Raw genomic sequence first — 23,288 nt, 5'->3', positions numbered from 1 at the left:
AAATCAGGGCGTTAGCGAGTGGCGGGGCTCCGGGTGCCTGCTGATTCTCCCTCCATCCACTCTGTATTCTAACCCTAATTGTCTGCAGCAACCTGTTATTACCGCGCCTTTAACATGATAGACACAAATAGGACGCACTAATCCACTACTCTTTGGTTTAAGAGTCATTACAAAGTGCTTAATTAAGTAAGCCTCACTTAATCACAAAATGTTTGCATGCTAAACGAGTTCTTGTGAAGCACGACACTTGACATATTCTGTACAAAAATAATTACAAGCGGGAGGCCTGGTACATTGAGCCTCCGAACATTTCATTTCAGGCCTTGCCCATTCATCACCAGGCTGGAATTAAAAGGCTTTCAGCGCCGAGCCGTGCAGAACTCCCGCATTCCTGCCGGCTGAGTCACCGCGCTGCGCCGCTGCCGCTGCTGATGCCGACGCCAGTGCCAACGCCGATGCCAACGCCAATGCCGATGCCAACCCCAACGCCGATGCAGACACCGATGCCGATGCCGTGCCGCGGTGTGCACCAGGCGTTGCTGGGGCTGTGGCGCGGGCGCTGCTGGCATCAGCGGGCGCTCGGCGGGCGCGGGGTCTGCCGAGGCAGCGGGCTGGCTCCGGGCTGGGGAGGGGGTCTGTGGGCAAAGGCCCCCGGGAAAGGGCGGCAGAGCAGCCATGGTCCTGCGGAAGCCGCACGACGGCGGGCTCTTTGTTAGTGTCAGGGTCTCCGAGGGCAGCGTCGCGGTCCCCCGGGATGAGGCGCCTGGAAGGGGCAGGGGCAGAGCCGGTGCCTCCCTGCCCCACAGCCTCCCTTGGCAGGCCAAGCCCCCCGGCCGCATCCATGCCCCCTGCCCCGAGGGACAGCAGCTTTCCCAAACCCCGCGCCCCTCGGCCGCACAAAAGCTGCCTGAATGGGATTGCGTCAGGAGCGGCGCGCAGACCTTTGTTGGACGTGCCGGTGCCCATTAAAACCCCTATCGCTGTCGGGATAATTGGGAACCTTCCCCAAGCCTGCCTTTTGATGGAAACCCTTTAATTAGCGTTCGCTGTGCGCTGTAATGCCCTCAGCACCCCATGCTTTTTCTCACACGCTGCTGCTCAGGTCGGGACGCACTGTGCAAAGTGCACAAGGGCATCCTCCAGTGCCCAGGGCCGGTGGGGACGGCCTGCAAGCGAGCACTCCTCTTCCTCCCTGTGGTGCCCTCCTCTTCTTCGCTGTGTTTGGGTGGCCACTGAGGCATGGTACGTGAAAGTGAGGAGAGGAAATGTTCACAGCGTGCCCGGGCTCTGCTGAACGTGGGGCTGCACGGGGACGGGGCGGTGGCTGGAGGGGCGCAGGTCCCACTGTCCCCAGTGTCCCCAGGGCTTGCTGGGGCTGGGCTGTCCCACGTCCCCGGGCTGGCCGGAGCCAGGACAGGGCGGCTGCCTGCCAGGCCGGTGGGGAGAGCTGCCGATGTGGGGCTGTCATTTGTCTTTGTCAAGAAACATGTCTTTGGTGTTTATCTGGGGAAAACAAACAATTTATATTAATTAGGAGGGCGTTTGCGGCTGGCCCCTTACTGCAATATCGTCTCAGGGTTTTACCGCGCAGGGGAGACCACGCTGTGACTTGTCACCATGGAAAGACAACTCATTTCCAAACAGTCCAAAAGGCATCCAGGCTTCGACGTTCAGCTCAGTGCTCCTGCGCTGCCAAACGCGTCTCATGGCACGGACAAGGCTCCCTTCCCTTCCCGGGAAGGGTCTCCTCACTTCTCCAAACCTCGCCTCGGGAAGCGGTCCCTCTCATTATTCTGTGGTGTCTCCTTGTCTGATGGCAGTGACGGTGTCCAAGCACTTGCTCAAGCCTGGTTCAACGTTAATCGCTCTTGCTGTACCTCGCGGTGAAATCCTGGTAATGCCGCTGGGGGTTGCAGGACTCTTCAGACCACCCTGCCTTGTGACGGAGGTTGCCTACGGTGTGATGTGCTGCGGTGGGCTCCTGCCCACGACAGGCTTCTCCTCCTCCCGTCTTGCTGACCCTGTCCGAGGGTACCATCCTGCCAAGGAATGGGCAGTGACCTGCGGCTGCCGGTCTTGCTCGTGCACAGGAGCTTGTGGAGATTATAAATCTGCGGGTGATAACCCTGCTAATAGGTGCAGCTTCTGGAGGGGAGCTACCAAGCTGTGATTTTCCAGCAGGGGCAAGAGGGGATGTTTTTTCCTCATTTCTTGATGTCACAGTCCTACTCCGACTGAGCCGTGGCTCCATCACCTCGTGCCACCGATGTGTCCTGGGGGGTCAGCCCTTGCCCGCTCCCCATGGCGCAGGTCGGTGGCTCCAGCCCGAGCCCGGTCCCAGGCTACCTGTGGGGGAGCTGGGGCTGTCCTGCCCTGTCATGATGGCAGTCACTGCTCCTGCACAGCGCAGGCACGCGGGGCAGCCCGCAGCAGCCACGGGCACCGACACCCCTGGGGTGCCAAGGGCAGCGGTGGGAGAGCGGGGAAAACAGGGGGGTGCACGGCTCCTTCTGGGCAACCAGCACCCCGGTGCTTCGTGGGACTGGCCGGATTTCAGCAGAGTTTTGTTTTGGGGGAAAGCTGGAAAAAAGTTCAATGGCACTGCAGCATCCTGTGTGCCATTTTCTTATCAAGTCATTTCAATTTTTAATTCTGAAACAGCTTGTATTTCAGTATTTTCATTATTTATCACATTACGTTTTGTGTTTTGCATCGTAACTGTTATCTTCTATATTAATTTTGCATGATAAATTATTTTGCTTGAAGTCAAAATTGAAATAAAATCCAAGCAATTTTGTCAAAACTGAAACGTTTTAGTTCAGCTGCAGCAACGACCTCCAGCGTGTTCCTCCACAGACGACTGAAAAATGTTTGTTTCTGCTCTTGTTCCAAAAAAATTTTTGAAACCTGGAACCTGTGAAGCAGATCCGCCGGGTGACTTTGATTTCCAGTGCACACGGATGCTTTTCAGCCCTCTGCTGCGAACGAAGGAGAGGGCTGGCGGGGGAGCGAGGAGGAGGAGGGCAGGGGCGTCAGGCGATGCTCGGGGCTGCGGCCGGCGGGGGGTCCCGGGAGGAGCCGACCCCCGCTGAACCTGAGCGAGCCTTGCTCTTGGATGCAGGCACCGACACGGCACCAGGAAACACATATGGTAAAAATTATTGAGCAGCATTTCCAAACTTGGTCATCTTTTCTCTTACGCAGGCGTGGTTTGCCAAGGCACGCCGGGGGATGCTGCCTGGCTGTGGCGGCTGCGCGCTGGGGCCGGGGCCGGGGCTGGGGCCGGGGTGGGCGGTGGGTGCCCATCGCAGCTCCGTGGCGTGGGACTGGTGCATTGGGTGGCCCCGGTGGGTCCTGGTGAGGGGAAGCTGCCTCGTGGTGATAGATGCTTGCGCCTGGGAGCAACCGAAGTTATCTGCAAACTTGATCTTGAGTTAGATTAATGTTTTTGCCCCAAAAGAGAGGAATGACCTTTTTTTTTCCAAAACCTCAACACATATCAGGTTGCCACTTTCAAAGTGAGATTTCCCATTGCAAAGTGGCATTCACCAGCTGAGTACCGATTCGGGGTTTCACCTTAGTTTTTGGAGCGAAGGCTTTAGGAAAGGGGTTTGACAGCTCGGAATGAAACACCACATTTCAACGGAGTTTCGAGCTTGCCCCAAGCAGCCTTTGAATTCTTTGTTGCCCTAAGATTCCACACGCTTATTCTTGGGTTCGTGTTCCGTCACTGAAGTGAAAGCAGACCCGTGATGTGCCTGGCGTGCGCGGGGACCCGCTGGGTGCCACCTGGGAGGAGGATGGGGAGGTGCTGGAGGCTACACGCGCCGTCCCAGCCGGCGCGGCACGGCTTTGGCGGGAGCAGGAGGAGCGCGGCTCGGCAGGGAGAGCGCGGCACAGGTCTGCAGACAGCGCGCGCTTCCACCGTGTTTGTTCTGTGCTCTGGGAACAGCTGTCGATATTCCCGCACTCGCCAGCTCTGCGGGATCTTCGGGGAGTCTCCTTCCCGCCCCGTCGGCTTTCGCTTTTGCTTTTCTTTCAGACGACCTGCTCCTTTCTGCATTTCCTTTGTTCCCGGCCGGGGAGTGAAGAGGGGCTGGGAGCCGGACCCCGGCGCTCCAGCCGCTCCCGGAGCCTGCCCGCGGCGGTCCAGCCTCTGCCGGCGGCAGCATCCTCCGGTCCCCGGCCCCCAGCACCACCCGAGCATCCCCAGGGCGCGCCGGCAGCCGGCGGACGCCCGCCCTCGCCCCGGGCACCCCGAAGGCACAGCCCTGCCCGGGGGGCGAGGACGGCCGCTGCCAGGGGGCTGCCCACGTCCGTCCCTTGGCCGGCCAGGAGCGCGTTCGCCCATGGCAGCTCCGCGCCGGATTAGCTGGGTTAAACCGCTAATGCTGCCGCTGCGTGGAAGGCTGCTTTCAGTAAGTGGCTCCCTGTAGCTTATTTGACTCCAGGCCCAAATCTAATGTCTCAGTGGGCCTGTTACATTAAGCAGGCCCAAGTGGTAGGAGATTTAAAGCATCAAAATGAAGTGCTTTATCACTCCGTACTGTGTTCTTGGCTGCTTTCGTTGGCCTCACTTCACAGGCGCGGCAGCCTGCGAGCCGAGCCCTCTCGGCAGGCCCATTACAAATTCCACTTGTTGACGGTTGCCTTGTTGCAGGATTTAATGGTAGAATAATATTTACACAGTAAACTCCTCTGGAGGTGTTATAAACACCATAAAAAGGATTTTAGAAGCTTAATGAGCGTTAGTGAAGTCGAGACAGGATAATGTGGCAACTGTGTGCTGTAATCTGATTTGGCACCTTCTGCACAGCAGGAGTTAGTGGGTGGAAGAGCTTTCTAGTTTTTTTTTTTTGGTTTAGTGTGTAATATTGTTTGTTTAGCACAGTGCTAAAGGGGGGCTGCGGAACAAGGCCGCTGCAGGGCCGGCCGACGCAAGCGCGCAGCCAGGCACGGGGAGAGCAGGCTCCGGCACTCCCGGTGCCTCTGGTCGTGACATCACGGCCGCTTTCTGTCGGATACGAAAGGAGCGACGACGGGGCCGGTTCAACGCTCGGTGGCACAGCTCGAACTCGGTCACAGTGGGAACACCAGTAATTTCGGGATATTTTGGGCGCGTGGAGCCAGGCCGCAGCAGCCGGTGGGAACAGTGGCTGTCCCACGGGGTGATGGCGAGGCAGGGGACGGGGGTGGGTCTCAGGGTGGGATCTCCTCTGAGCAGCACTGAAAACAGCCCGGAGCGGGAGCAAGCTCCTGCGCCTGTGGGAGGGACCGTCCTCCCCTGCGCCCGTGCGCTCATGGACACTACCAGACACCCCGGCACGGCAAAGTCCCTTTCTACACCTGACTTCATTTTATGTCTCTCTTTCTAGGGAACAGGAAAACCCCGAAAAGAAACCAACGACTTTCTCTTGCTGAAGCACTCAGAGATGGTCAAGAGCGGAGGAGGTCAGCCCCGGCTCTGGCCGAGGAGCCCGGCAGCGATCCCGAAGCGCCGGGCTGGTGCTGCGGTGCCGTCGCGGCCGTGCCGGGGGGGTGAGAGGCTCCCACTGTGCCCTGGACTGGCCCGGACCCCTGGCACGCGCAGGGAGCCGGAGGGCAGGGGCAGCCCCGGGAGCCGCAGGCACAGGCTCTGCTGTCGTCCCTGGCACTCGCAGGCAGCGTGCCGCAGCCATGCATTTTCCCTTATCTTTTGAATGTTATAATTCATGTTTCCTCCTTTAGCTGAGCTGAAAATGCCTTCTCTATTTATGTGTACGTATATACACACATACGCACAGAGGCACAGATGTATCCGGACTATTCCGGGATCCCTGGCGAATCAGCCCAGTGTTTGGTGAGCCACGTGCAGATATTTTAAGGCTCTGTTTCAGGGAGGCAGAGAGGGAGCAGCTTCCCTGTGAGTGGCTCCGTGGTCCTCGGGGAGCGGTGGGCATCTGTCCCCAGGGGAACGCCGGGCTGCCCGGCTGTGACCAGCACTGGCTGCTGCTACTGCGCAAGGTGTTTCTGAGAGGGAAATTGTTGGTGGGAACCTTTCCATTTCACAAAGTGCTGGTTAGAAAAAGGTATTCTCTTGTGCTATTGCTAAACTAATTTTTCAGAATTATATTCTTTTTCATTTTGAATTTTGAACATTTTTATGGTTTTTATTTTGCTGTTACATGAACATATAAAACATTTTAAAAAAATCTATTTAATGCATAGTGTTGAAAATAGGTATTTCCTTCCCCTTGAGAACACAAACCAACAGTGAAGAGCAGCATTTCAGCCATGAAGCGAGCGGCCGCTCCCTCCACGGCTCCTCTCCCCGCGCCTGGCTCTGGCTCAGCCCTGCTTGCTGGGGTCTGCCCTGCAGCACGGGGCCCGCTGCCCGCCTGCTCCGTGGTGAATCCTGTCCCCTTCCACCACATACGCTCTGCAAGGGCTTCTGAACTTCGAGGACTTTGATTTTGACACTCGAGGAACAGCCCTCAGCCTTTCCAATTTCTGAGGGACAAGAGCAGCCGTGAATCTTGAGGCTGCCTTGCCAGGAGCAAAAAGCTACCTTTTGTAAATAAGCCAATATTTTCTTTCTTTCAGGGGGAAGCTGACAAAGATCAATATCAGCCTGCAAAAGACATTGCCCTCTTAAGAATTAGCCCTTTGCAGAATCATTAATCCAGGAAGCTGTTACAGGGTGACAAGAGCATGGAGGCTCTGCCAGCTCTGGGAGGGATCGCAGCAAAATCCCCTTGTGCACAGAAAACCAAACCAAACGAGATCGCTGCGAAAACAGCTGCCACGCTATGGGCTCATTCTGCCCGAGGAGCTGGTCTGACTTTAATTAAAAAAGGCTGTCTCTGCTCGTGGTTAGTGTCGTTAAAGTCACCTGATATTTAGCTTCCTTTTGACACGGGTTAGGTCTGGGCAGGGTTGGGCTGGCTGCGTCTCCCCTTGTACCCCGCAGCACGGGACGCGGTGGAGCGTGCCCCAGAGCACGCTGGGCACAGCCGTGCTTGCCCATCTTACCAACAAGGATGGAGCGCTAGGAAAATCAGTAAAAATATACTGCTGGATAAAAAAAGGTGTTATTTTCATGTTTGGCTGCTCTCAGGCATTGCCACAGCTTTCCCAAATGCTCCAACGCTTCCTTCTCTTCTGACCATCCCGGCAAGGGATGAGTGACAAGGGAAGAGCCTGGAGTCTCCTTCTCTGGAGATATTCAAGACCCGCCTGGACAAGGTCCTGTGCAGCCTGCTGTAGGTGACCCTGCTTCGGCGGGGGGGTTGGACTAGATGACCCACAGAGGTCCCTTCCAACCCCTACTATTCTGTGATTCTGTGATTCTGTGAACCCACCAGAGAGTCCGCGGTGCTGAGTTGGAGTGAACGGGACCCCGGCAGTGGGATTTATTAGGCTCACTAGTCTCCTGGAGCAAAAGATAGATGCCCTATCCCTGGAAATATTTAATGGCTTAATTCTGCACAGAGCACTTAAGTGTATGCTGTGACGATTGGGTGCTCAGAAACAAGTGGTGAGGGCAGTACAAGACCCTATAGAAAAAATTAAAGATTAAAAGGAGACGGCTGAAGAAGCACAAACATTAACAAGCGGGCACTTGGCCTGTCCGAGCCCTGCTAGCCTGCCTTCTGGCAGCAGTCAGGCTGCGGATGCCCGGGGCTCGGATGTGCCGGGGTGGCTTCGGAGGGCAGGGACAGCCCCTGCGGGTGGGGGGCGGTGGGTTGGAAGCTGGGCCCAGACCCCAGCCCAGCAGGACGGCTCCAGCCCCGGGGCAGCGGTGCCCCAGCTGCACTGCTTTCTCACTGGAGGCTTTTTACGTTCATCAGAATTCAGCCATGTCCCTTTCCCACAAACACTCGTCTCCTTCTCTTTATTCAAGGAAGGGGGGGTGGTACATGAGGAGGAAGAGAAGGATCCAAAGCTCCGCATGCAGCCCTTGAGCCAGTGCGGGAGCATCTTCGCTGCAGAGTGAAAAACCGCTGCTATCGGGAGCCCAGGCCCATCGCTCCGGCACCAGCCGAGCTCCTCACGAGGCAGAGGAGCGCGCTGCGAGCGGAGCCCCACATGCTGCCCGGCAGCGCGGCGCAGGACTGCGCGCCGCTGGCTCAGAGCTCGTCCTCCAGCACAAACCTCCCGGCGAGGAGGAGCCGGTGGCGTGAAACTGGGGATCCCGCTGTCACGAACGAAGCCCCAGGGTGAATGGCGAAGGAGCGCGGCCTCCTCGCCTCCCCCCGACACCCACGAGCGAGCAGGGCTGCAGCGGGGACGTCTGCTCTCGCCCTGCACCAGGGATTCACCTCCCCGGACGCCAGGCAAGGCCACAAGCAACCGAACCCCGCGTGTTTAGAGGGAGCGGGGGCACCAGGTGTGGCTTTCCAAACAAGGTGGGAATCTCAATTAAACCAAGCAGGTGCTGTGAAGTCAGTTTACACATGTGAAGGCCATCAGGAGCTGAACGAGCCGGTGCCATTGCCAAGGAGGAGCCCTGCTGCCTGATCTGCTGCTATAAATCCAGCGACTGATGGCTGCTCAGGAGGGGGTGTGCAGTGAAGGGGATGCAGCGAGGCCTGCTTGGTGAGTACCTGTTGTGGTCGCTAAGAGTATTTGTTGCTGTTGTGTGGAAACCCTTCCCCTGGTCTTTGCAGCTCTGCCCTCTCCCTCTGGTTTGTATCTGGGCCATGAGACTGCAGTTGGCTCTGTGAAGGATCTGAGTGAAGCTTGAGGTGTGTTGCTCTGTTGAAGCTTGGGAAGCCCATCGGCACTCCTGAAACTAAAACCTGAATCCCTCTGGGATCAACAGGGCAGTTTGCTCACTTGAAAAAAAGCCCTGGGGGGCCAAGGTCCAGTGTGGTGGCACAGTGGAGGAGAAGCCTGTGTGGTACCTGGGCAGACCCTGGCCAATGGCGGCATGTGGAATGGCACATGCACGTGGGGAGCAGTGGGCTGAGAGGTGTGAGACAGCATGTATAATCTTATTTAACTAAGAAGAAAAATCAGCCAAAAGCTGAAATGGTGACATGTTAATAGCTGGAAATAAAAAAATAATTTTAAACAAGGTGTTTGTCACAACATTGAAGGGTCACCCGCTAGGCGAAGGAAGCCAAAGTGGGAAACAGTTCTTAGGGGTAATTACAGTTTCTAAGAAGTTTTCCCCTCACTCTGTAATTGTCAGAGGGTGGTGATTGGCACCGTGGTGCCGCAGCAGCGCTGGCAAAGCACCGCAATAGAGCTGTAATTTACAGGCTGGAACCGTGAAGTCAGAAATGGTTTGGGAATTATTGCTAATCTTTATGGATTCAGTGGCTCATAAGCTGGTCGAGGCGATTTGGGTTACAGATCTGGGAGAAGCCGTTAATGATGGCCTCGCGCTGCCCGAGCACCTCCGTCCCCAGACCCCGTGTTTCTTGGTGAACTGCAGCAGACACTGCTTCGTTTCTGCCTGGGTGAAGAGCTCTCCACTCCTTGAGGGAGTTTTAAAGAGAGAGAAAGCTGCCTGATCACCCTTCCCTAAGGCACTAAATAATTAGAAGTCCTGAAGAGCCAAGAGCCGCAGCACAAGGCGGTGACCGTGCACTCCCCAAAACTGGAGGGCAAACCCCAGCTGCCGGGTGCTGCCGGGGACGGCAGCATGTCCCAAGCTGCAGGCGAGGTGCCCGGCTCTGCCGCCCTGCCTGTGGCCTTGGGGTGCTGCCGAGCATCGCCCGGGCCCCCCGGGCTCTTCTGCTGCCTGCAGGCTTGTGGCCGGGCCCCCTGGGGCACAGTTTGGGGCAAGGTCACATATTTAACCAGTGCTTTTTCCTGGGGCTGCAGGTGGCTGGGTGAGGGCAGGGTGGGTCCTGAGCTTCTGACAGAAGAGCTCCGCTTTGCTCTTGGTAACTCTGTCCTCGGCCAGCTCGGAAATGCGCAGCTCTTTCACGTCAGGCAGCTGCCTGTGTTCGGGAGAATTAAAAAAAATCACACTTTTTTCATTTGTGCTGATTTGCATATTAATAGTTTGCATATTAAACAACTACTTCAGAGGGTGGGCGGGCTAATGAATGCAGCAGTCTCCTCTATTTTAACTCAATTTGCCTCATCCATATTCCAATGACTTTGGGGATTGGTATTCAGTTTTCATTGAAATTATCCAAGCCAGACCTAATTTGTGCTGCCCTTCCATTAATCCAATTAATTAGCACCATTGATGTGTACTGCCTTTGTAATGCAGCTTTGTTCAGCACTGCTGCCGCTAATGACAGCCTAGTATCAGAGCAAATAATGAGCAAACCAAAGGAGCGTTTGACCCTTGATGTACCCCCGCACAATGCAGCAGTTTTTAGTCTGGAGGCCCTAATTTAGGTTCGATAGCCCAAATTATAGACAATATTTCAATTTTCTTTGTGGGGAGTTGAGCAAGTGTCACCCTGCCATTTGTTTAGCTTATCATTTTTTCCTGCCTCTCTATTTATGTATTTTTTTTCCTTTTCATTATTTTCCAACCTGGCCTCCCTGCCCCACCTCCAGCATTGATTTCTGACCTTGTTTCCACTAAAAGGTCTGAAGATCTCTCTGCTCTGAAGGAATTCATTAACCTTTCCCCCTCCCCAGAACTAGAGAGAAAATCTTTATATTTTCAAGTAAGGCAAATAAACACTGTTAGTGATCACCGGAGTCCCCTCGCTGGCTGCTCCCCAAGAACTCGACTGCTAACTTAGGAACTGCTTCTGGCTCTCCATCTTCTGGGTAATTTGGGTGTTTTAAATAATTGTTTAAACACCGACTGATTTTCTCCAGAGCCCAGGTTTCCCCCGGTGCTGTTAGTGCTCATTGCTGCTCTCTGGGCTGGGTACCATGGCGCTGCTTTCCCTTCGCCGTGGCACAGCGCCGAGATAAGAGCAGCACAAAGGTGATGCCATGGCTGCAGACCTGGGCCAGGATCCGTCCCCAAAGTGCTGCTGGAGCCCTGGGGTCTGCGCAGGGGAGGGGGCTGCGGGGAGCTTGCAGGACTGCTCCAGATGTTGAGGAAGCAGCTGCTGTGCCTCGACCGCCAGGTCTCCTCCATCCCTCCGGCCCTGGCCCACCGGAGGAAGAGAATCTATGGAAGGAAGTGTTTAGCTATGGTTATCCACAGGTAGGCCACCAAATTCATGAAGTTAATTACATGCAGCGTGTTCACTGTGTCCACAAGTGTTTGAACCGTAAGGAGAAGGGTATTGTCAGAGAGGGGAGGAGGACAGAAAGTCAATTTGCAAAGGGATATTGAGACTTTGAGGCTTGGCTTCCTGTAACTGGAACAAAAACTGAAGGGTTTTTTCAGGAAAAGTCTCAGGACAGTAGCAAAACGCTATCCCAGGAAGGCTGATGGATAAGTTGGCAAAAGTACTGGTTTGGATAAAAATGATCAGTTCACTTTCTACTTCTGAAATCTTACAGTAGATTTTAAAAACTGCTACAGGAGTAAAGGTCGAAAGCGGTTATAACTCTACTTTTTCCTTGCTTTTACTAAAATTTCATTTTGGGAAAACTGGCATGGTGTTGTGAAGCGTTTGTCCCGTGCAAGGGCAATGTTTTTCCGGAGCAGCCCGGTCACGCTCAGCGGCATCAGGGCACTGCCAGGGATGCTCGCTGCTGCCCTGGGCTGGGTCACAGGACAGAGCAGCAGAGCTCATTGCCACGGCCGCTGGGATCCGGCGCGGGGCAGGGTGCTTCTGCCGAGATGCAGGCGAGTCTTCTGCAGCGCCGAACGCGGGGTCTAAGCAAGTGCCTCCTCCCGTGGCTCTCCGTGCTGTTCCCAATCACTTCTCCTCAGCGTTATAAATCTTGCTGTTTGAATAGAAGCTTATACAGTTAGTTGCCTGAAAGATTTTACTGATTAACCTTAAAATATGCTATAAATCTTCTTCCCTTACTTACTCATGGAGCATCAAGAAAGCAAACGGGCTCCTGTGCTGATTGAGGCTGGCGTGCGCAGCAGGGCAGGCTCTGTCGGTGCGGGGCGAGGGGGGTCCAGGAGCTCCTGTGGTGGGGGGGCTGGGGGTGTGTGCACAGGGTGGTTTCGTGCCTCGGTGCTACTCGGTGCCTGGTGAAAAGCCAGAGAGGAGGGTTTTACCAGCAGGGTGTTTTAGTACGGCTCCCCTCATGCCTTGGTGGGTGGCAGAGCTTTGTCTCCAGTGACACACCTGAATTTCTGAGCTGTATAAGCTAACCAGTTCCTGAGAAATAAATACAAATAGTAAGAAAGATGTATCACAAAGATATTTAGCTCATGTGTTCCACTCCATGCCATTGCTTCACGCTACACTGTAGCGTGTGAACCAATATGAACCACGTGGTTTTAAAAAAAAAATAAATATTAAAAGCATCCCTCCTCTCCGGGTTTTGTGCTCCACGGAGCAGGAGGGAGGCGGGCGTGCAGGTTCGTGGCTGGTTGCCTTCTGTTAGCCTGCAGCTCCAGCTTTGCCAGGCTGGGGGGGTCTTTTTGGACTTCTGATAATCACTATTTATGATCTTTGGTGGCAAAAGGACCGAGTGAAGCATCCAAAGCATGGTGGTATTTAATGGGTATCTCTTTGTCTGAGGTGGGGGCCTTTATACCAACCTGAAAGCTACCGTCGTCTGGCACTGATGCGGTAAGATCCCGTTTAGTGGCATCACTCAGGACTTGTCATATTATGCGATGTCACAACATGTCAGTCTCTGACAGGCTGGATACCTGCTATTAACTTGCAGACTAGTTGCAAATACAAAATGCAGGTGGTGAAGGCAGGTGGTGCCAGGAGCAGGGAGGGTGCCCTTTCTAGGAGTTGGGCTGTGGCTCTGCAAGCCTGGCTGTGCAGAGCAGCCCTGGGCTTGGGCATGCCCAGCTCTACACGGGAGCACGGGCTCTCTGAAAACATGAGGCAGAAGCAGCCTCCAGAACAGTGCCCGACAGCTGGATTTGGGGAAAATTCCTTCCAGACACCAAAGCATCAGTTTAACCCAGATACGGCATCCAAGCACCAGCATTGTCAGCATTACTAGAAGCAGCAGCACGTGCAGCCAATGTCCCTTCTGTCCTGGGGCTGTATCCGATCCTCCAGGGAAAGGTGGAAAAGCAGAACGTGGCTAGAGGCCAAGGTGTGCGTCAGGCGGGTGGGGGACTCCTTTCTGCTCCTGTGCCTGGCCCGTGGAAGTCCCCGAAGCAAGTTTAATGAGTTGACTGCCTGGGAGTGCAGTACAACACACAGTAGATCAAGTCTCCTTTTGCCCCTGTTGGTGAAATAATTCAAACCTCAAATCATAGGTTTAATTACAGGATCACTCTGCCTTGTCATGCGGTTCCTCTTGTGAGCTGGACAAGCTCTGTCTCAAAGCTGACTGCGTGTCTTGCCCGCAGGACCCTGCCTGGAAGGCTGGTCTGGGCCGTGGGGAGCTGCACCGGGCTGAGCGAGGGAGGGTCCTGCTGCAGGAGACGACATCCACAGGAGCAGAGATGGCCAGAACCTGGTGGCTGGGGCAGGCTGGTCCTTCTGGGACCCCTTGCAGAGCTGCTTAGCACAGGTGCTGTCAGCGTAGAGACTGGTGATGCTCCCCAGGTTGGTCCTCACTCCGACACCCACGGGTGCTGTGCGGGAAGCCCTGCCCCAGGCATTGAGCTGGCCCAGCAGCACCCTGATGCTGGCTGGAGGAGAGGACAGCCAAGGTCCAGCTGTGCTGGAAGCCAAGACAGAGCATATGAGCTGCTCTTGGAATCCTGGCAGCTCACCGTGATGGCGGTGGCTGTTGCTGTGCACGTTTGGAGCCATTGCAGCCATGTCTTCCAGCAGATCCCATGGGGACGACAGCTCTCCATCCTTCCTGAGCTGGGACAGACCTGGCCGGCGGGCAGTGCAGATGGATCTCCACCATCTGGCTGAGCTAGGGACATCCAAGCAGAACAACCCCTGCTCCCTGCTGATGCCTGAGATGGGCCAATACTCTGTCCCTGCGCCACTACCTAAACCCCTTGTCTTCCATAGGGTTCCTCATGCTATAACAAGCCAGAACACAGGCTGATTTTGATTTTTTTATTATTAAGCTGAGGAGGTTATTTAGCCCGTTTTATGCCCCATTAAATTTTGTGTTTGAAATTCTGTGGAGAGTTGGAGCTTAGCAAACAGTCATGCTCCATGCCCGTCAGTGATGCTCGTGGTGTTTGTCTTGGAGCGCCCAGGCCCATGTCCCCTGTTGACTCCCTAATATTCTTTGCTTTCCCAGGCTGGTGTGGCTGAGAGAGATGAATGCTCTGTCTGTTATTGTTACCTCTTCTCACTTTTTTCCCCCCATGCTCTCATCACTAGTTTGAGTGGCTCTTATTTTCCTTGCCTCTGAAAGAAACCATAAAATTCCCCAGACCGTGTGTGGTATGGTGTGCACTTACAAATTACCATTGAAAAATGAATTGCCTTGACAAAATCTAATGTTTTGTGACACAGCACAAATATGCATTTCATTCTTGAAGAGAAGGAAAAGGAGCTCATTGGAAATATTAAATTAAGCAGTGTAACAGCTGAGAATAATTTGGTTTTCTGCTCTGTTGCTTGTGATTTGGTATGGAGTTTGAGGTGGCAGGCCAGTTCCTGTTTAGAGTATAAAGCACACAGATGCCTCAGATTTTATCCCTTGCTTTGGAGCAACTTGTTTTCCCTGGTGCTGGAGGCTGGGTGCAGTTCAGAGCATGGGTTTTGGGTAAGATCCCAGAGGCAGGGAGCAGAGGTGGAGAACATTGTGGCCAGTGTGTGGAAGTGTTTACCACCACGCTGCAGTGGGTCACAGGAGGCCAATGTGCAGTCTGAGTTTTTTGCTGGCTCTCTGGTGGTTTAGAATAAAAATCCATCCCCATTTTGAGCAAAGCAGAGCAGGTCCTCATTTGGGAATTCCCGCTAACAGCTCCGAATCCCTGCTGTAGAGGCACATAAATAAAGCCTTTATTCTTTTCAATCATCCAGGTCTTTAATTACCTGCAGAGTATTGTACAGCGACTCCTGCCCCAAAAGAAGAGCCTGGGTGGCTTTGTGCAGAGCAGCGCAGATGTGAAACTCTCTGGGGTGTCACTTCCCCCCTGTCCTGGCAAAGTTCCCTCCCTGGCAGTGCTCAAGGCCAGGCTGGATGGGGCTTGGAGCAGCCTGGTCTGGTGGTAGGTGTCCCTGTCCATGGCAGGGGGCTGGAACTGGATGGTCTATAAGGTCCCTTCCAACCCAAACCAGTCTGTGACCCTGTGGTTTCTCCTCCCCTTGTGTGCCCATCACCGTCTACCTCTGGGCTGGTGCTCTGGCTCTGTGAGGCTCTGCAGGAACATGAAGTTCTGCGGGGCTGTTTCTCTGCAGCAGTGGACTGGAGGCCTCCCGTGGGGTCTGTGTGGCCAAGCACAGACCCAAGACATAGTTTGGTGGGCGAGGGCATTCAAATGTGCCGGCAGCAGCATGGTTGACAGCTGGGCAGCAAGGAGCTGCTCACATGAGAGCTTCACCTCCTGGGTGGCACAGCCCCCCAAGCTGGGTGTCAGACTGGTGTGAGTTTCAAGGTGGACTTCTTACAATTAGTGCAGTTGTTTCATCAGTATTAGTTATTTATTTGTCTTACAGTAGTGTCTGGAAAGGGCCCAGACCTCCAGAGGCAGAAGCACCATGAAGCTGCTCGGACCATGGGAGACCCTGCCCCAGGCAGGCTGTGGGGCTGCAGCCATGCCGTGCCAAGGGATGGTAACGTGCCTCGGCACGAGGGAGATGCCACAGAACAGGGCAACCAAGCTCCAATGGCACCCAGAGGTCCAGTCTAATGGCTGTCTTTACGCCTCTTTCTGCTGTGGAACAGCTTGTTCCCCCATTTTCCCAAGTTCTGCAGCTGGAACAACAGTTGACTGTGGAAACCAACGTGGGGTCAGCTGCCACAGCCTGTAGCTACAGATCTGCTCTGCTGTGCCGGGGTGCTTACAGCACAGCCACCTCTGAGCTCTACTTCACTGGTCATTGCGTGCTTATTGTTTACTGTTCCCTACAGCTGGTCTGAATTTTTTAGATCAAGAAGTGGATTTTGAGGGGATCAGAATATTTTCTAAGGGAAACATTGGTTAGAAAGCCCCGTGTATTCTGAGCAGGTCTGAATTCAGCTTGGCGTTTCTTCAGAAGCCCTTAGCACTGCCTGGCCAGGAGACAGCTGGCACTTACCTTTCAGCCAAACTCTTCCATGTGGTGCAAAGGCAAAATGAAAAACTTCTGAAATTTCTTATTCCATGAAAAATCTGCAGGGTTTTGTCCTATTTGGACTGACACCAGATTCAAATTTTGCCATTTTCACAGCAAAACGAAAAAATTCTGGAATTTCTTATTCTGTGAAGAATCTGCAGGGTTTTGTCCCATTTGGAGTGACACCAGATGCAAATGTTGCTGTTTCCCACAGGGTGGGAATTGTGTTTTTCAGAACTCTGTTCTATCCCTATGTCCTGCCAGGGAGATGCTTAGAGCTGAACTTCCATACTTGGTACCAAAGGCAGAGTCCAGCAAGGGTCTCCTCACCCCCCACAGCCCCCCTGAGCCCACTCCCAGCTGGGAGCCATGGGGCACGTGTCAGGGGAGGGAGGTGAAAACACATTGTGGGGTGAGAGATAAAGGCAGTAAAATCGTGAGAGATCATGGCAGTAACAATCGCGTTTGTGGCTTGTCCTGTGTGGTGACTGAGGCACTGGAGAGTTTGTGTCTGGAAACTCCCACAAGTGTTGGAGGGTCAGTACCTGTGGTGCCGGCGAGCACAGCCCCACGGTGGGAGCAGGGTGGGCATCACACACACACCCCGCCAAGGTCTCAAATTTGGAAGCAGTCACCTGCTAAGCTCATGCGTGGTGGAGGAAGGCCATTGAGCCCAGATGCAGTGTAGAGCAGTCATGCTCTGACTCTCACACCCGCTGTGTTTGCTGACCCCAGCTGCCCCCAGCACCCAGAGCCACCCGTGGCAGTGGGTGATGCTCGTGGGGGAGCACCGCAGCCCCTGCCTGTGTCCAGCTGGGGGCTCGGGTAGGGGGACAGCCCAGCCCCAAGGTGCGGTGCGATCGGTTCCACTTCTGTTCAGCAAAAGCCAAGCGCAACCTGCCGCTCACGCCAAGGAATCTTTGGCACAAGGATGTGGGTAGAAAACCCACAGGAGTGTCAAAGCCATGGACAGTCTCCAAAGTGAGAGCAGTGTTTGACGGGGGAGAATATGCTTTGGAAAATTTACTTGATCCTTGTTTGGAAGCAGCACTGAGAAGCCCACTGAGCCCTCCGCAGACACACACATGCTGCCTTGAGGATATCTGCACAAAGCAAAGCACTGGAAACATGTTGTCATCCACCTCCTCCCTCTCACTCCTGGCAATCGAGTAAATATCCAGGGAGCCGCTAGATCTGAGCGCAGGAACGCAGCCACCCCGGCCCGGCACCAGCGGCGGTGATGCCTGCAGAGCTTGGTCCCGGCCAGCAGCTGGGTGGGCACAGCAGGTCCCATCTCCTGCCTCCCCCCAAGGGCACGGCAGCATCCCACCTCCTCGTTTGCTGGAGAGGGACTGGGCAATGAAAGGGTGCCACGGGCAAGCTCAGCGCTTATCTGGATCATTCACCGCTTGCCAGGAGTGCGGGTTTCTTCTCTCCCATAGCCAACACTGAAAGCCAAGGACTAGACATGGCACAGCTCATGTTGTTTTTGCATCCCTCTTTCTTTAAAAAAATAATTAAAAAAAAATAAAAAAGAAAATCTGGACAACTTCCCAGATTGTACATCTGTCCGTATAATTTACACCACGAGGATGAGGAAGTGAGGAGGGCTGTAAACTCTTTCCATCTGTGCAATGCGTGTGATGATTTTTCCACTCCTTACTCGCCTTCCCTTGCCGAAAAATCCCGGGCTAGCGGAGGGTTTGCCAGGCAGTGGGCAGCCCCTGCGTGCCAGGGGTCTGCCAGACCTCGGCTCCCCGTGCCTCTTCCTCGCACAGGGCAGCACTCGAGCAGCTCCTACTGCACCCCGTCCCTCGGGAGCACCCAGCCGCCTGCCTGGAAACTGCCGTCGGGGGGAAATTTTCCCTTATAACTGTTTTGACTGAAAAGGGTATTTTTTGACAATTGGGTTCTTTCGCAGGACGGACTGACTTTCCTTTGAGATAATTGAACTCCTGGCAGAGCAGCCCTCTCCAGAAGATCACGCTGTGAAATGCTCCTTCAGGGGAGCTGCTCTGGGGTCCCTCTGTCAGCGGGGCTCCCCCTCACTCGCAGGGTCCCCAGCCAGACTGTGCTCAGCACCCTTTGACCAGCAGGGGCTCAGAGCTGCCCAGGAAGGCCAGCAGCAGGGTCCCGGCAGCTGCCGGGCAGGGAGGAAGAGGAGCAGGAGAGGGCTGAAGCTGTCGCCCACGGTATGTCACAGCAGTGTCTCAGACTGCACATAACTCAGCGTCAACATTTTGGGTCCTCTCCCCTTTTGGTCTCTGCAAGGCTCCGGTGGTTCCTGGTCCAGGGTCTACACAGGCTCCTATGCAAACCCCATGCTCCCGGTGCCGGCGTCCCACCCGTCCCTGCATGGGTCTCTCCCGAGCTCTTGGGTCCCTCCTCTGTCAGGAAGTCAGGGCCGGGAGTGGGAGAGGAGAGCTGCCGTGCTCACCCTGGGCTGGGGCTCCTCTCCTCACCCCTGAAAAGGGCCATCGTTAGGAAGGCTTGTTGGTTCATTGACGATGGGGACGCAATCAAAAGGATTTCTGAAACTGAGTTTCCAAACTGCTTGGTGGCGTAAAGGTTTTTGTTCTTATATTGGTGGTGTTCCCTTGGGGAAAAGCCTGTGCTCCCGGCAGTGGGAGCGTGGCTTGTCAGCACGAGCCGGCCGTGGGGCAGATGGCTCAGCTCCGAGCTCAGCTCCCCATGTGAGACAGGGTTTGCTAAACGCAGGCTGCTCCCGAGCCAGCCAGCTTGTTGTAACCGTGCAGATACCAATATAGGCTGAGTGGGTGGTGAGAGGGGACCTCGTGTACTGCATAACTGGAGGGCTTTTGCAGCTACATCAGATGAAGAGATGAATGAAGGAGCGGGATGTTGTCACCTCCCAGCGCCCACTCCCTCCCTGGCACACCAACAGAAGTCGCATTTCTTTCAAACTTCCTGTGAATCACTCCCAGGCGCGCAGGCGGGTTCGGAGGCTTTCGCTGGAGCTGCCGGGGCCCCGTCCACCGGCACAGTGGCTCCCCCGAGCTCAGCCCCGCACCCCAGCCTGTGCCAGGGCACCCCAGGACCGCCTGTGCCCCTGGTGCTCGTGGCATCCTCCTGACACCAGGGCTGCCCTTGGGATGGACCCAGTCCCGTCGCTCATCCCCATCCCACTGCCCAGCACAGACGATCCGTGCTCACCCCCGAACTGCGGGAACAGCTGCAAAAATAAACCCCAGCAATGCCGCCTCTGCCTTCTCCCGGGCGCTTCGTGCCTGCCCAGGGACCTCTTCCAGGAGGAGCAAAATGAGGGCTCTGTTCGTGGTTCCAGGAAAAGGCTGGTGCCTTCCATCTCGGCAAGACGGCTCCCTGGCACCCGGGCGTCCCTGGTTTGCAGCCCTACGCAGGGAGCAGACAAACCATGTTTGTCCTTCCAGGTCCTGTCAGGCAGGCTCCGCACAACCCTTTCCTTGCCAGTGCCCCATCAGCATCCCGGTCAGCAGGACACCCACTGCCCCGGCCTGCGGGCACTGCCCCGGGCTGTGAGCTCTGCTCCAGGCTGCAGGCACTGCTCCAGGCTGTGGTTGCTGCCCTGGGCTGCGGGCACTGCTGCGGGCACTGCCCTGGGCTGCGGGCTCTGCTCCAGGCTGTGGGCTCCACTCCGGGCTGTGGGCACTGCTGCGGGCCCTGCCCCAGGCTGCGGGCACTGCTCCGGGCTGCGGGCACTGCTCCAGGCTGTGGTTGCTGCCCTGGGCTGCGGGCATGGCTGCGGGCTCTGCTCCGGGCTGCGGGCACTTTGGAGGGTTCCTGGCAGGCTGGTGTGGCAGAGCACACTGGTAGCGGGACCAGTGCCGATGTGGTTAAGAAATACTAATAAACTTTCTAGGCTAGGCACTTGGGCAGGCACTTCCTCCGTCTTGACATTAAATTCCTATTGGTGTGACTCATTAGCTATTTATTTATTTAAAGCCACTGAGCTATTTGCAACATTTTTAAAAGCAAACACAGTGTGTGGGCAGGGGAGCTGTTCTGCCTAAGCATTCATCTCAGTGACACTGATGGTAACTTATCAGAATAAATAAGGAATCTTCCAATCATTATTTTTTTCACCGAGATAGTGTTTAATGTGTTGTGTAGGAAAAAGTCACAATGTTTCCTTCTCAGAAACTTTTTACCAGTCCGTGTGTTACATCCAGGTTATATCCCTAAGTGGGAAGCCGCCTGCGTATTCTCCGCAGCCCCAATTAAAGACGGAATACATCATCTCTTCCCTCCCGGCGTGAAGCCCTGCGCAGCTCCGCTGGGTCCCTCCTGGAGCAGCCGCTTCGGAGGGGCTGGGTCGGACGCAGGCGCTGTCAAGGTTTGCGCAGACCGGGGCTCGTGACAGGTGTTCAGGGAGCCTTCGCCTTCGTACTTTGAGAACAAACTTTTGGCTAATTAAAATTCGGACATTATATTTTGTTTCCATGCCAGCAGCAATCTTCCAAGATCGCATTCCAACCTGGGAGGTCTGGAGGTGTGCAAAAACTCCCATCAACCATAGAAACCTGAAAAATCAAACACTTTGCATCCCCTTATGTTTTAAAGTTATCTCATTTTTACATAACCCAGCTTGGTTCAGATCCAGGAAAATTTTCTGCTACCATTATTTCCAGGGAAAATGTGGCTTTTCTGCCATTTTGAAGTTTAAAATTTCACTTTCCGAGAAGAGGAGTGTCTTAAAATCTGAAGGGACAGTGAACTCCTCCATGCAACAAACACCCAGGGGCAGTTTTGCTCATGAAATCCTCTAAAGCGTTTCTGCAATGCCAGGAATTGCAGAGACGGAGGGTGCCCGCTCCTGCCCGGGCGGTCGTGTCCTGCTCGGCAGGGCAGCTGCGGGGGGACTGCGCCGGCGGGTGGCATGGCCACACTGCGCGTCCCACTGCTGCCGTGCCTGCTCCTTGGGCATCTCCATCGGGGGGAGAGCAGGTCCCAGGCTGTCCCACATGGATTCTCTTTGACCAGCTTTATTTTCCTCTTCAATTCTCAAAATTTTTGGTATTCACTTGATGTCCACTTTCTTCTTTTCACGGATTTCTGTGAAAGAGCAAAGGGAAGGGTGCTTGCTCACTCGCAGACGTGTCCTCGAGCAGAGCCCGGGGTAGGAGCCGAGCCCGGAGGTGACCCGTCCGAAGCGCCTGGGTTATTTCTCGGGCAGGTGTTCGGTGCCCAGGACGCTACCTGCGGGGGTCTGGCTCTCGGGCCGGCCGGGGGCTGCGCCACGCGTTGGGCAGAGGGAAGGGAGCGAGAGGGAAAGGGAGCGGAACCGGCGTTGGACGAGGCGTGTGGCAGCCGTCTGCCCCACCGCCCCGGCCCTCGGCTGTGCTGCCCTGTCCTGCCGGTGCAGGAGACCGCAGCACACCCCGTCTGCTCAATGTTTTGCTTTCATCTCCTTTTCTTCCCTGACATCACTTCCCTCTCTGCTGGCCGGGCCCGAGGGCCACGTGTGCACAGCCCGTGCTGGGCCGAGGCGTGGGGCTGAGCGCGTGGTGCCGCGGGGGCAACGGCGGTGCTGGGGGCACACGGGGCGGGGGGCTGCGCTTTCCTGCTCTCGCTTCTCTGCCGACCAACCCTGCAACGGTCTGCAGCGGCAAAAACCTGTCCTGCCACAGTGCTTGGTACAAAAAGTTGACAGTTTTTAATCTTCAAACCCAGATCAAAAGAAAAAAGAGGTGGACGTGATGTCTTGCAGAACGCTTCCCTGTGCAAATCCCCTGCCTGGCGCACCAGTCGCGCCGTGTGGTGTTACACTGGGAAACAGAGCATGAGGCGACGGACGCAACGGCTGACGGATGGCGGATCAGCCAGGAAATGTAGAAGGACCCAATTTTCTAAAGAGCATTGTTACAGAAACAAACAAGATGCCCTTTTACCTTGTATTGATTGATTGCTAAAGAATAAGCTCTGCTCATACTTTTGCAAGTACTATAATTAGTTGGTAGAGCTACCTGGCGGGGGAAGAGCCCAGCGGGTGCTGCTTCCTCCTGCCGGGAGGCAGAGGAGGAGGGTGAAGCACCAGGGCAGGGGGAGGTGGGACGGTCCCTCGGCCCCCACAGTGGGCTCCCGGGGAAGGTCCATGCCCGGGAGCACCCTGTGATTGCGGCAGCGAAGGGGCTGGCAGGCCCAAACCCACTTTGGCGTAAAGGGCTGGCAAAGTGGTTTTCTGCCAGGCTTCCATCGCCGGTGCCACCGCACGGGCTTTGCCACCCTTCACCGTGACACTCCCAGCGCGCCGGCCCCGGAGCAGCAAACTGCATCTCGCGCAGGGTCTCGTCACGATCACGGGGAGAGCTTCGTCACGCGGGTTTCTGCAGCTCTTTGCATAACAGTTGCTCTTGCCCCCCCTTTTTCTTTTGATTAGCAGCTAAAAATCACAGCTACGCCTGGCAGGACAATGCCTTTGACAGCAGAGGGAATATTAGGGTCAAGCTGTATTAAGACAGAAGCTATTGAAATGACATACTCAAACATATTGCTATTAGGGACTTGAAGAGTATTTGCCTCATTAATGTAAAAGGTAGCTAGCAATCTTCTTGATCAACAGTGGCAATTTATTTTAAAGTGTCCATTTTCTGGATGTCAGAGGAAGACTTTTATTTATAATCTTATTTTCAATTTCCACAAAGAACACTTCACTCATGCTCTGTGCAGGTTTTTTTGGCAGACAATAACCGATTATAAAACTCCGCTCTCCCCCCCACACACATCCCCCTTGTAGTAGTGTTGACATATGGAAATGAATCAAAATGTAATAGGCATAATTACAAGCATTGTGTGCAGGCTACAATTAGTGTCTCTTCAAAGCAGACTTGTAATCAAAAGACACCAATAGAAGTGGGGAAGAAGCGAGCGGACGGTTCCCGGGATGAGCCTGGGCAGGGAAGAAGTTTCCCACCCGGCGGGAGCGGCGCGGGCGCCCAGCCGGGGCGCGGGGGTCCCTGGCAGGCTGACGAGCCCGGCCATCGCGGGGACGGGCGATGGGGGCACGGGGAGCAGCCCCGCGCCCCGGGCAGCGGCCGCGCGGGCAGAGCTCCCGCCAGAGACAAAGGCTGCGGAGGGGCGGGCGATGATTTCATGTCATCGTATCAA

The sequence above is a fragment of the Opisthocomus hoazin genome, chromosome 13 (assembly GCF_030867145.1).
Source record: "Opisthocomus hoazin isolate bOpiHoa1 chromosome 13, bOpiHoa1.hap1, whole genome shotgun sequence".
Classification (NCBI taxonomy): Eukaryota; Metazoa; Chordata; class Aves; order Opisthocomiformes; family Opisthocomidae; genus Opisthocomus; species Opisthocomus hoazin.
Note: the sequence above shows the minus strand (reverse complement) of the source record.